Below are 14,101 nucleotides of genomic sequence, written 5' to 3' on the forward strand. Positions count from 1 at the left end.
AAGTGCTTTGTTCTCTCCAAACCCTCTCTAACTTAAAAGATATTTGATTACTAGATTTTGTCAGTGTTAATGGAAGATATCAACCTGAAATGTTAACTCTTTCTCTCTCCACTGGCTGAATATTTCCTTCTTTTTCTGCTTTCATTTTAGATTTCTAGCATCTTTGTATTAACCAGGAGCATGTGGCTATAGCTCCTGAAGGTTCTCAATGGCTTCTCTGCTCAAAGAGCATATATCCTAGACATGGTTCATTACCGGCATATCCAGCTCTCTATGATCCGTTGGGAGCACTTCCAATGCCCACTTCCATCGGTGGAGCATTAATTAATTCACTAACAAACTCCCCCATGGCTGCAAAAAACTTTGTTTAATGTTCCTTTGTTGTATGATTCTTTAATAGCTGGTTGTAAAAATCACACCTGTTGGTTTCAGTCTGGCGTTACAGAGAGAAATCCAACCATACTATCCTGTGAATCCCATGTGTAGATTTCAGTCCTTATCTACCAATAGGCTTAGGATTGCTTATGTTACAGGTTTAATGCCTTTAAAAGGTAGCAGAGCAAGCTCAAACCTATGTCAGCAATTGTCAGTTATACTCAGAAATGCCATAGGGGTGGCTCTTATAAATAATAGAAAACATCATCCAGTTTCAACTTTAGGGATTCAACTGAGTGAGTGTTGAAGTGCTTTTATTGTTGAGAGGAGCTTTACTTTGTCATATACTATGACAGCAAGCACTATAAGTAGGAATTTATGTCTATTCCTAACACTGATATCCGTTAATGATTACTGTCAACTAAAAGAAGTACAACTTCAGGAAGTTAGTTCTCTTCTTACTTAAAACCATGAATAAATATTAATATGATCAAATATATACTCTGTACTTCATTTAAATTTATATCCTCAAGAGTTTGAGGACACAATGCTTGCATGGATTCGATTGATCTTAATCTTAAGGAGAATGTCAGAGCCTCAGGAAGTACAACACCTCCTGTTGTCTCTTACTTGTTTGACAGAGAACAGTGAGTGAGAGTCAAATGACAAAAACCACAGGAAACTCAGTCATTACTGGCTGAGTCTTTGGTGGGGAAACAGGGCGGTGATGTGAGAAAGTACGGAAAGTACCCATTAAAAATAGAGAAATACAACAATTAGAAGCTGAAGTATAATTATATGAATTGAGTACTTAAGGTGACCAGTACTTTGCTGGTCACTCAGACAAGTAAGAATAGATTAAAGTAGCCTTACACGTATATTCTATTCAATATTTAGTTTTTTAAATACTTTTTTATGGAAAGAAGAATGCAGTTGAGCTGAGAATGGTAGACCTGATGAAAATGAAACTGTAATGAGACAAAAACATTGCTGGAGGGTACCTTAAGATTACCTTACAGATTTGAAATTCTTCTCAGGTTAAATTACATTTGCATTTATGTTTAATTCAGTGTAAGATTGGTTGTGGGCTGGCTGGTGGTGTAGTGACATCAGCACCATAGTTCGAGGTGGATGTTCCCAAGTTCGGTCCCAGCCTGGACAGCAGAAGCATCTGTGCGGAAAAAGGGCCTGGCAGTCTTCTGTATCTTGCCACAAAAAACCCTGTGGGTTTAAGGTAGTCAGCAATAAAGACTCGACAGCAAGACTGAGTGACTTTAAAGAACTAGGTGCTAAATTAAAGGACAACACCTTTAGGGAGGTATGCCATGTTCTAATGACACTAGGAATAGGCTCATTAGAGATAATGATCTGGAGATGATACAGTTTAATGTGTAGCTAAAGAGATGATGCAAAGGCAAGGCTTTAGATCATTTGATCATTGGAATCTTTTCCAGGGTAGGTGGGATCTCAACAAGTGAGACTGTTTGCACCATAAGTGGACCAATATTCCTGTGGGATGGTTTTCTAACACTGCTCTGCGGGGATTTAAGCTACAGTTGCAGGGGAATGGGAACCAAAGTGCCAGGGCAGCTAGTGCAGTAATTGTAAGTAAAGTAGATGTTAAGCATACATACAAAAACAGGAACAAAATGGTTGAGCATGGTAGGACTAATGCTGTGGGCTGCACCTATTTCAATGTAAGGGGTAATGTAAGTAAGGCTGATGAGCTTAAAGCATGGGTCAGTATGTGGAATTATGACATTGTAGCCATTAGTGAGACTTGGTTGCAAGAGGGGCTGAACTGGCAGCTCTCTATTCTGGGGTTCCATTGCTTTAGACATGATTAAGGGGAGAGGTATGAAATGTGGAGGAGTTACATTTGTATTCTAGGAAAATGTTATGGCGGTACTCAGACAGGACAGAGTGAAGACTTTGTCTACTGAAGCTTTGTGGGTGGAACTGAGAAATAAGAAAGTGATAACTATGTTAATTGGATTATGTTATAGATCAACATATCTCCAATAGATTAATATACAGTCAATAGCCAGCAGGATTTAGAGGAGCAAATTCGTAGAGAGATAGCAGACAAATAAGGTTGTGATAGTAGGTGATTTTAACATTCAAAATATTGGCTTGGACTCCCATACTGTAACAGGACTGGATGAGACTGAGTTTGCCTAAAGTGTTCAGGAAATTTTCTGAATGAATATATGGAGATCTCATTGAGAGAGAGTGCAATACTGGATCTCCAATTAGGGAACGAGACAGAGCAGAAAACGGAATGGCCGATTAGGAAAAGGGGAGGTGCAACGAGACCTGGGTGTCATTATACACCAGTCATTGAAAGTGGGCATGCAGGTACAGCAGGCGGTGAAAAAGGCGAACGGTATGCTGGCATTTATAGCGAGAGGATTCGAGTACAGGAGCAGGGAGGTACTACTGCAGTTGTACAAGGCCTTGGTGAGACCACACCTGGAGTATTGTGTGCAGTTTTGGTCCCCTAATCTGAGGAAAGACATCTTTGCCATAGAGGGAGTACAAAGAAGGTTCACCAGATTGATTCCTGGGATGGCAGGTCTTTCATATGAAGAAAGACTGGATGAACTGGGCTTGTACTCGTTGGAATTTAGAAGATTGAGGGGGGATCTGATTGAAACGTATAAGATCCTAAAGGGATTGGACAGGCTAGATGCGGGAAGATTGTTCCCGATGTTGGGGAGGTCCAGAACGAGGGGTCACAGTTTGAGGATGGAGGGGAAGCCTTTTAGGACTGAGATTAGGAAAAACTTCTTCACACAGAGAGTGGTGAATCTGTGGAATTCTCTGCCACAGCAAACTGTTGAGGCCAGTTCATTGGCTATGTTTAAGAGGGAGTTAGATATGGCCCTTGTGGCTACAGGGGTCAGGGGGTATGGAGGGAAGGCTGGGTTCTGAGTTGGATGATCAGCCATGATCATATAAATGGCGGTGCAGGCTCGAAGGGCCGAATGGCCTACTCCTGCACCTATTTTCTATGTTTCTATGTTTCTACAAGGTAAAACTTTGGATCTAGTGATCACAATTCCACTAATTTTAACGTAATTATGGAGAAGGCTAGGACAGGTCCTCGGGTTGAGATTCGAAATTAGATTAAGGCCAATTCTGATGGCATCCTGGCAGGTATGGAATGGGATAACGAAGAGAAAATCTGCAGATGCTGGAAATCCAAGCAACACACACAATATGGAGAAGGAACTCAGTAGGCCAGGCAAGCATCTGTGGAAAAGAGTAAACAGTCGGCATTTTGGGCCGAGACCCTTCATCAAAATTGGAGAGAAAAAGATGGGCCCTCAGAGTAAGAAGGTGGGGGAGGGGAGGAAGAAATACAAGGTGATAGGTGGAAGCAGTGAAGTAAAGAGCAGGGAAGTCGATTGGTGAAAGAGATAAAGGGGGATCTGACAGGAGAGGACAGAATGCCATGGAAGAAAGAGAAGGGGGAGGATACAGGCAGTAAGGAGGTAAGGTGAGAGAGGGAAATGGGAATGGGGAATGGTGGGGGGTGGGAGCCATTACCGGAAGTTCGAGAAATCGACGTTCATGCCGTCAGGTTGAAGGCTGCCCAGACGGAATATAATGTGTTGCTCCTCCAACTTGAGTGTGGCTTTATCGCAGCAGTAGAGGAGGCCATGGACTGATATGTTGGAATGGGAATGGGAAATGGAATTAAAATGGATAGTCACTGGGAGTTCCCATTTTTTCCAGTGTGTAGGTGCTCAGTGAAGCTGCTTCCCAACCTATGTCAGGTCTCACTGATATACAGGAGGCCACACCAGGGGCACAACTACAGTAGATGACCCCAGCAGACTCACAGGTGTAGTGTCGCCTCACCTGGAAGAACTGTTTAGGGCCCTGAAAGGTAGTGAGGGAGGAGGTGTAGGGGCAGGTGTTGCACGTTCCACTTGCAAAGATAGTGCCAGGAGGGAGATCGATGGGGAGGGACAAATGGGCGAGGGAGTCGCATAGGGAATGATCCCTGCAGAAAGCAGAAAGTGGGTGGGGGGGAGTGGGGGGAGAGGGAAAGATGACTGTGGTGGGATCCCATTGGAGATGTTAGGTTAGGGAGAATTATGTGCTGGACACAGAGGCTGGTGGGTGCTAGGTGAGGATTAGAGGAACCCAATCCCTGGGGATGTAGCGGGAGGATGGAGTAAGGGCATACGTGCTTGAAATGGAAGAGATGCAATTGAGGGCAACGTTGATGGAATAGGATAAGTTGTTTTCTGCAAAATGATTGCTTGATAAGTTGGAGGCTTTCAAAAGTAAAATATTGAGAGTAAATAGAGGTTGTTTTGTCAGGCAAGGTTTAGGAGAATCCCAAGGGCTTCTACAGATATATTAAGAGCAAAAGGATAACAGGAAACAAAATTGGTCCAATTGAAGATCAGTGTGGTCACCTATGCATGGAGCCAAAAGAGATGAGGAAAATCTTAAATGGATTTTTTTTGCATCTGTATTTCTTGTGTGCATTTTTGGTCACCTACCTGCAGGAAAGATGTAAATAAGGTTGAAAGGGTACAGAGAAAATTTACAAGGATGTTGCCAGGACTGGAGGATCTGAGCTATAAGGAAAGACTGAATAGGTTAAGACTATACTTTAGAACATAGAAGATTTAGAGGTGATTTGATAGAGGTATACAAAATTATGAGGGTTATAGATAGGGTAAATGTAAACAGGCATTTTCCACTGAAGTTGGGTGGGTCTACAACCAGAGGTCATGACTTAAGGGTGAAAAGTGAGAAGTTTATGGGGAACAACAGGGAAAATTTGTTCATTCAGAAGGTCATAAGAGCTTGGAATGAGCTGCCAGCACAGTGGTGCATACAAGCTCAATTTCAGCATTTAAGAGAAGTTTGGATATGTACATAGATACTGAGGGTATGGAGGGCTATGGTCCCAGTGCAGGTCAATGGAAGCAGGTAGTTTAAATGGTTTCAGCATGGACCAGATGGGCCAAAGGACTGTTTCTGTGCTATACGTCTTTATGACTCTTTTGGGTACACAGACACAGAGACAATAGAGGTAAGGTGATGGGCCATATCCCGATTACAGAAGAAGAAATCCTTACTATCTTAAGGTAAATTTGCATGGATAAATCCCCAGGGCCAGACAGGGTGTCCCCTCGGACCTTGTGTGAGGTTGGTGCAAAAATTTCGGGGGGTGGGGGCACTGGTTGGGGTACTTTAAGTGTCCTTGGGCATGAGTGAGATGGGAGAGGTGCTGGAAGACAGGAGGATAGCTAATGTTCTGTTCTTTTGAAGCTATCACAGCCATCACTAGAGACTCCACTGAGGGTGCCCCTTGTCAACTGAATAGTAAATATGATGATCATTTGCATTGGAAATGCACTTCTTTGTGATATCTTTCATTATGTTCAAGGTGAGTGGCAAGGAAATCATAACATTTGGAAGTTTGTGATATACATCAGTACAAAGTAAGAAAAGAAGCTGTATTTATGAAATATCTTTTTCTGTTTGATGCAGTCAATTTGCAAATAACAATATCCAAAAACAAAAATAGTTCAAATGGCAAGTTAAAAAATAGTGATACTGAATAGTTCCATGTGATCTTTTAGGGTCTCCTGCAGGTATGTGTATAAATAGGGCCCTTTTTTACGCAGCAGAAAATAGGATGCACTCTTTCACCCTTGTACTAATATATTGTTACGTACCCCGTAACTGAGTTGCTAAAGCAGCAGAAATGGATCACTCAGTTGGAGTCTGGATTACTAGAACTAAGAAAGTTTTATTAAAGAAACAAGCAACACAGTAATCGAAAGGATAATAAATGCAACAGTTCAGCAATGATAAACACACATGTGCACAGAATTAAGATAACAGGATCAATCAAGCTCTATCGTTGTCTAGGGGTAAATGACCAATTTCAAAGTGACCCAAAGTCCAGTTCAATTTAGTTCAGTTCGCAGTAATCATTGCCATGGCGATGGACAACGTGGGGGGAGGGAGAGAGAGAACGAGAACGACTGATCATTCAAAACGGCTTCCACTCACAGACCTGCGATATTGCTCACAAGCAGCTTTCCGGCGAGTCCTTTGTGATGTCACCTGGGGTCACCGACTGTGACCCCTCCTCCAGATGCAGTCGATCCTCTGCAGTGAACCGGGCACCCAAGCGAGGGTGGACACACACCAGGTTCCCGTTGATCGTACCTTTCCACCCTGTGCGTTTATGGCCCGGTACTTCCCACCGACTTGGGAGAGACGCACCGCTTCCAGGGTCTCGTTACCTCGGGTGTCGTGTGTGCCTTGCCTTAGCGAACCTATCCCTTTTTATCCCCCTGCTGGGGTATCGCCTGTCCATCACTTCAAACAGTTCAGGGTTCAAAGGGGGAGCCGATCTTGCCAATACCCAGACTGATGGCTCCTTCATTAACACCTCCATTGTATGCTTCATTGTGTGCCTTATCTCTCCCTCCCCTGAGGACAGGTGGCAGACCAACTGCTGATGCCACTGGTGATATCCCAGGCCAGCAAACATCTTAATTTATGTGTATTCTCGTCACAATATGTATAAGCTTCGTTTGGGTACTGATCTCTTAAATCAAGCATGAATCGAGGACCAACTGTGTCATAGTTGGGTCTGCTGCCACTTTAATATGCTACAGTGATTAGCTGGTTCCTCTTTGTCTTAGACTCTGCTTTCTGCAATGAGCCTGTGACACATGGTTACTCTACAACACTATTATCCAGGTGAATTAGATAAATCAGCCAACATGGACCATTTTAGATCCCTTCACAATTTCTATCAATATAGCTAAAAAGCAGCATTACTGAGCTCTGTGTCTAGCCGTAGCCATTTTCATTCAGGAAGTAAATGAACAAATAAAGAAGTACAAAGAGTTGTTAGCGACAGGTAAATATAAGCAACTGGTCTCTTTTCTTACAGAGTAAATTTACCCTTATGTTCCCCAAGTACCTTTCTCTCTAATTGTCTTTTGATCCAATGAACTTTATTCAGTTCAAAGCTTTCTCTAATGTTGGAAATTTTAGGAAAAAAATTCAAGTTTAGAAATAACATCTTATTATATAGTCAGCAAAAAAATTCTTTTCCCTGCAAGCAGTTTTTAAGCTATATCACAGCTAATAATACAAGAGTTAACTTATTGCTGTAAAAAGTGACAGAATAAATAACAATCTGAATGCCCTTCTATTTCAAAATTATAAAGTTATAATATTACTTCACCACCATACCTTCTAATAATTCACAAATTCAGTATACCCTTTCAACAATAAAGTAGTTTTAAAAGTTTTTCTCAGTGAACTATATCTTTGTGCAATGAACATACACCTACCCCTTGTGCAATATCAAACTACTTCTAGTAATCCAATTTGAGTAACAATTACAAGAGGTGCATATTTTTGTACATTATTTTTATTTCTAACAGGCATTCTATTTTATGCTTTTTTTATTGACGAGTAAAGTTGACTGGATTTTTCAAATTACTGAAGTAAAATGACTCAGATCCATGGGAAAATATGAAATATCTGGCATCAATTCCACATTTGCAATATCTCAACTTGTTAATGCAAAGTAATACACACAAAATGTTGGAAGAACTCAACAGACCAGGAAACATCTATGGAAAAGAGTAAACAGTTGCCGTTTTGGGCTGAGACCCTTCATCGGGACGGGAAAAAATAGATTAGAAGTCAGAGTAAGAAGCTGGGGGTTGGGGAGGAAGAAGTACAAGGTGGTAAGTGATAGGTAAAATGGGGAAAGGGGGAGGAGTGAAGTAAAGAGCTGGGAAGTCAATAGGTGAAAGAGATAAAGGGCTGGAGAAGGGGGGGAATTTGATAGGAGAGGACAGAAAGCCAGAAACATCAACTATTTACTCTTCTCCATAGATGCTGTGTGGCCTGCTGAGTTCCTCCAGCATTTTGTGTGTATTACTTTGATTTCCAGCATCTGCAGATTTTCTCTTGTTTGTTGATACAAAGTCTCTCTTCCAGGGCAATTCCTTAAATTAAAACTGAACTTGCTATTGTATTCATGAGTCCAAAAATCCAGTTATTTCTTGAAATGCCTCTTCAAATCCACATTTAGACACTTACAAGATTCATGATAAATAAGCTAATTGGTGATGTAGAAAGCTGTCAGAGCATTACTTTTTTATCCTGGCCATCAATGGGGAAAACTGGAAAAAATAATGACTTGTAGACATTCCAGTTGTCTTCACAAACTTTGCAACCATAATTTAATAAATATATGTGAGAAACCTAACTTGTGACACCAATTATGTGTTTGGAAAGCAAACAGCCAGTAGCTGTAATCCAGAAAATCATTGTCATTGGGGTCCCTCAGCCATTCCAATGACACCCCAGACCAAACCTCTGCAATATTTGGGAACAGCTTGTCTATATGAAATATTACAATCAAGATCATATCTAATTAGGTACCAAGTCTAGGCTTTTCAGCTGTGCTGATTTTATTAAATGAGAAAATGGAATAATTCCATGTGGGGAAACAAATGGAATATATTTAAAGATTAGAAAGAAAGAAAAATTAGCTTTACTTGTCACATGCATATGAAAACATACAATGAAATACATAATTTTATATCAAATCAGCAGGGACTCTGCTGGGCTACCCTCAAGTGTTGCCTTGCTTCTGGTGCCAACGGAGCATGCTCACAACTGACTAACCCTAAACACATATCTTTGGAGTGTGAGAGGAAGTCAAAGGACCCAGAGGAAACCCACGTGGTCACGGGGAGATCATACAAACTTACAGACCATAATGGGGATAGATCTCTGAGCTTACAGCTGATACCATGCCACACCGTGCTATAATTTCAACCTTGGAAACAAAAGCCCTGATAAAACAATTAAGGTGTCTGTACAGTCATGGAAACGAGAATCTTCAAAATTTCTGAAGGAACACTCAGCTGACTAAATAGTTATTGACACAGAGATATATTTGTGAAAACTTCCAAGTACAGTAAGTAAAGCTGACGCTGAACACCTGCATTGGCATATGACAGACTGATAACAAAGCAAGGAAATATCAAGTATATCATATATAGCAATAAAAAGTGCAGATGTTAAGTCGAGAAAGCTACTAAAGCAGTTATACCTAGAGTGAAAAACCACATATCGGAAAGAAAGCAACCATATGCTTGGAGTCAAGGTTTCACCTGCTGTACATCAAGAACAACTATTTTCAACAAGTGGTTGAAGACCAGAGATAAGGATAAAAGAAAATAGAACCCATATCCTATCGATGAAATCACTAGTGACTGAGATGAGGAATCACATTTTTTTCACAAAGTGTTTTTTTTGGATAGATGGTCTGTCAATAACAAATCCACCAACATATGCATCGCCATCTCGCAACACAAGTTTTCAGTAGGGGTACTTGGCAATATTTTACTTCTGAATGAATCCTGTGTCATTCTGTTAAGCATAAAAAAAACTAGGGAGCTGAACCTTTCTGTCATTTAAGCAATCAGTTATGATTAACAATGGCTAAGTAGCCTAAAGAACTCTAATATTTCTGGTCAAAAAAAAGTGAATCATTGATAGAACAAATCCCTGGAGCAGCATCCTGTAAGATGTTGGATTACAGGGTACCTGAAAGTCTCCCTGATAACTACATCTGTGGGAAATGCACTCAACTTCAGCTCCTAACTGACAAGGTCAAGGAAGTGGAGCTGGAGCTGGATATACTCATAACAACCCAGGAGCCGAACACCTCATATGTGCAACTTTTACGGTGGCGGTCACAGCCCGGTTGCAAGCTTCAGATAGTGGATGGGTGACCAACAAGAGAAGTAAGGAGAGAAAGCAAAGAGTGTAGAATTTCTCTGTGATCATTCCCCTCAGCAACAAATACACCCTTTTGGATAGAGATGGGGAGAGGGATGACCTATTAGGGTAGAGCAGCAGCTCTACCAGTGGCCAGTGGCTCTGTGGCTGGCTCTGAGGCTCAACAGGGAAGGGCAAAGTCAGGCAGAGCAATTCAGATAGGAGACTTGTAGTTAGAGGGACAGACAGGAGATTCTGTGGATATGAAAGATATTAGGATGGTGTTGCCTCCCAGGTGCAGGGTTCAGAATGTCTCAGAGTGGCTGCAGAATACTCTCAAGGGGAAGAGTGAGCAGCTAAGTGCCATGGTACACACTTGGCACCAATGACATAGGTAGAAAGGGTAACAGGTCCTGTGCAATGAGGCTGAAGATCAGGACCTCTGATGAAGTAATCTCTGAATTACTCCCAGTATCCTGTGCTAGTCAGGGCAGGAATAGGATGATGGTACAGATGAACAAGTGGCTGAGGAATTGGTGCCTGGGCAGTGGTTCAGATTCTTGAATCATTGGGACCTATTCAGGGGTAGGGGCGACTTGAATAAGAGGACTGGGTTGCATCTATCCTATCCCTGAGGTCCACTAGTGCTGCCCAGGAAGGTTTAAACTAGCTTGGCATGAGAATGGGAATCAGAGCACCAGGTCACATAGTGGAGAGACGGCGATGTCAAGACCAGCAAAAACAGGCAGGAGCACAGTAATAGATAATTGGGACAGATAGTTTGAAGTGTGTGTATTGTAATGCTAGAAGTATTATGGGAAAAGGTGATGAACTTAGAGCATGGATCAGTACATGGAACTATGATGTTGTGGCCAGGTACAGAAACTTGGTTGAGAGAAAGACAGGAATGGGTGCTTAGTATCCCAGTGTATTTATGTTTTATAAAAGATAGAAAGAGAGGTAAAAGAGAAGTGAGGAGTTGCGTTTCTACTCAGAGACAATATCACAGCTGCTCACAGAGGACATAATGGAGGCCTTGTACACTGAGTCTATATGAGTGGAACAAAAACAGGAAGTGTGCAATTACTCTGGTAGGATTGCACTACTGATGCCACCCACACCCTGCAATAGCCACCAGGATGTTGAGGAAGAGATATGCAGGAAGATTAAAGAAAGGTGTAAGAACATTAGGGTTGTTGTCATTGGGGACTTCAACTTCCCCAATATAAATAGGACATTCTGAGTACAAGATGGGGCAGAATTTGTTAAGTGTATTCAGGAGGGTTTCATAGAGGAGGGTCTGTACTGGAACTGGTGTTGGGTAATGAGATTGCTCAGGTGACCAACCTTTCAGTGGGTGAGCAGTTAGGACCACAGCGACCACAATCCCTTAAGTTTTAAGATAGCTATAGATAAGTTTAAGTATGGACCTTGCGTGAGAGCATTAAATTTAAATTGGAGCAGGGGAAATTACGAGGGCATTAGGCAGGAAATAGGAAGAGTTACTTGGGAACTGCAGCTTTTGGGCAAGTCCACAACCGACATGTGAAGCATGTTTAAAGACCAACTGCAGAGAGTACAGGGCAGTATGTTCCAGTCAGGATGAAGGGCAAGGATGACAAGGTCAGAGAACCTTGGAGGTGATGAATTTAGTGAAGAAGAAAAAGGAAAAGTATGTAAAGCTTAGGAAGCTAGGATCAAGCAAAGCTCTTTAGGATTATAAAGAAGCCAGAAAAGAACTTAAAAAGGGAATTGGACAAGCTGGGGGTCGGGTGGGGGGACATAGAAAGTCCTTGACAAGTAGGATTAAAGAGAATCCCAAGGCATTCTATACATACATCAAGAGCAAGAGGATAACTAGGGAGAGGGTAGGACCACTCAAGGATAAAGGGGGAAACATTTGCTTAGAATCGGGGGATGTGGATGGGGTCCTTAATGGGTAGTATATGTCAGTATTTACCAAAGAGAAGGACATGAAGGATAGGGAGAACAGTCCCAGGAGTATTCATACGCTAGGACATTTCAGGATAAAGGCGATGTTGAGGGTAATAGATGAAGGTAGAGCTGTGGACGTTGTCTACATGGATTTTAGCAAGGTGTCTGACAATATGGGAAGTTCATCCAGAGGACTAATATGCACGGGATCCATGGTGAGTTGGCCATTTGGATTCACAATTAATCTCAGTTCAAAAGTAGGAAGTTATGTTGCAATTTTATAGAACTCTAGTTAGGCTGCATACAATTCTGATTGCCCCATTATAGGAAATATGTTGAGGCTTTGAAGGTGGTGCAGAAGAAGTTTACCAGGATACCACCTGGATTAGAGGGCATATGTTATAATGAGAGGTTGGACAAACTTGGGGTTTTTCTCTGGAGCGGTGTGGAGACTAAGTGGAGATCTAACAGAGGTTTATAAGATTATGTGAGGCACAAATAGAGTAGACAGACAGTCCACTCTAAATGTCTAATACCAGAGGGCATGCACTTAAGACGAGAGGGGGTAGTTTCGAAGGAGATGTGAGGGGCAAGTTTTTTACACAGAGTGGTGGGTTCCTGAAATGTGCTGCCTGGGGTAGTGGTAGAGGCAGATACATTAGGGAGTGTTCAGAACTTTAGATAGGCACATGAGCGAGAGGAAATGGAAGAATATTGACATTGTGTAGGCAAAAGAGATTAGTTCAGTTGGCCATTTGATTGGTTTAGAACAACATGGTGGGCTGATTGGGCAGTTTCTGTTCTGTATGGTCTATGTTCCATGTTCAAACATACTTTATGTGTGTGGGTTAACAGCAAATTACATATGGGGATCAGCTGAGGTCAAAATTAAACTTGGTGTCAGCTGTATGTTGCGTACTTTAACAGCACTTAGAGTTCCAAAATGATACTGATAGTGAAGGTGATCAGAAATGTAGCATGGGATGAACTTGCCGCCATATCAGTATTATCATTTAGTGGATAAAGCAAATACGATCACTTTAATTGTGGGTTTCCTCATGGTACAGAGCAGCAGTGATTGCATTCATATTATTTCTACAGGGATGTCTTGCAAATTTTGCCCTCTTCTGCAATTGAAAAAACGTCTGTGCAAAAAATATGTATCTTATTTCTGATCAAATGCAACAGGTTATGTATGTTCATGTCTCAACCCCTGTTTGCAATTATGAACACTTCATTCCACATCAGTCAACTGTATTATTAAGTTAATATGATAAATCCAAAGACAGCTACCACTGACAACATAATTTATCATCCCGGATCACACCTTTTCTAAAACACAAGCCAAAGTCAACTTATGATAAAAAAAACAATATGTCTGCTATCTGGACCATTCTGACGGAACCCTGCAGGTTCAGGCAAAGTGAGTCCCTGCTGCATATTGCACAATCTTGACTTCGTGATGGTGCACCCCTTACTTATGTTACATTGTGAGCATTGAGGAGCAGGAAAGGAAGGGTGATGCTAATGGAAAGGAGGAGGCAAAACAAGAAAACATGCAGAAGCAACCCCTTTCTGCCTGGTCTCATACCCTGCTTCCTGACCGTCATGCTTGGCCACACTGCAAAGATAAAACCCATAAACATTGCAAACGGTAAAGTATGTGCCCTGTGAGTTCCTGGAATATAATGATGTAACTTGCAGTGTGCCGAGAAATACACAGGGAACATGGAGATCTCAAGAAGGTGTGGCTGGTTTAATTGTGGTTCTCAATCTGTGCACATGATACACACAGTGATGCAACATTTAATTACATATGCTTCACTGCTTTTATGTGCCTCAGCACATTCTTGACACAAAAGATGCATTTCACTGTGTTTCGATGCATGTGACAAATAAAACTAATCTCTTCTTCAATCTCTTTGTACCTGTACTGTTGTTACTTTGATTCCGGTTCAAACAGTTGTTTTTGAGGTAATGTCCATGTCTG

The sequence above is a fragment of the Mobula hypostoma genome, chromosome 3 (assembly GCF_963921235.1).
Source record: "Mobula hypostoma chromosome 3, sMobHyp1.1, whole genome shotgun sequence".
Lineage (NCBI taxonomy): Eukaryota > Metazoa > Chordata > Chondrichthyes > Myliobatiformes > Myliobatidae > Mobula > Mobula hypostoma.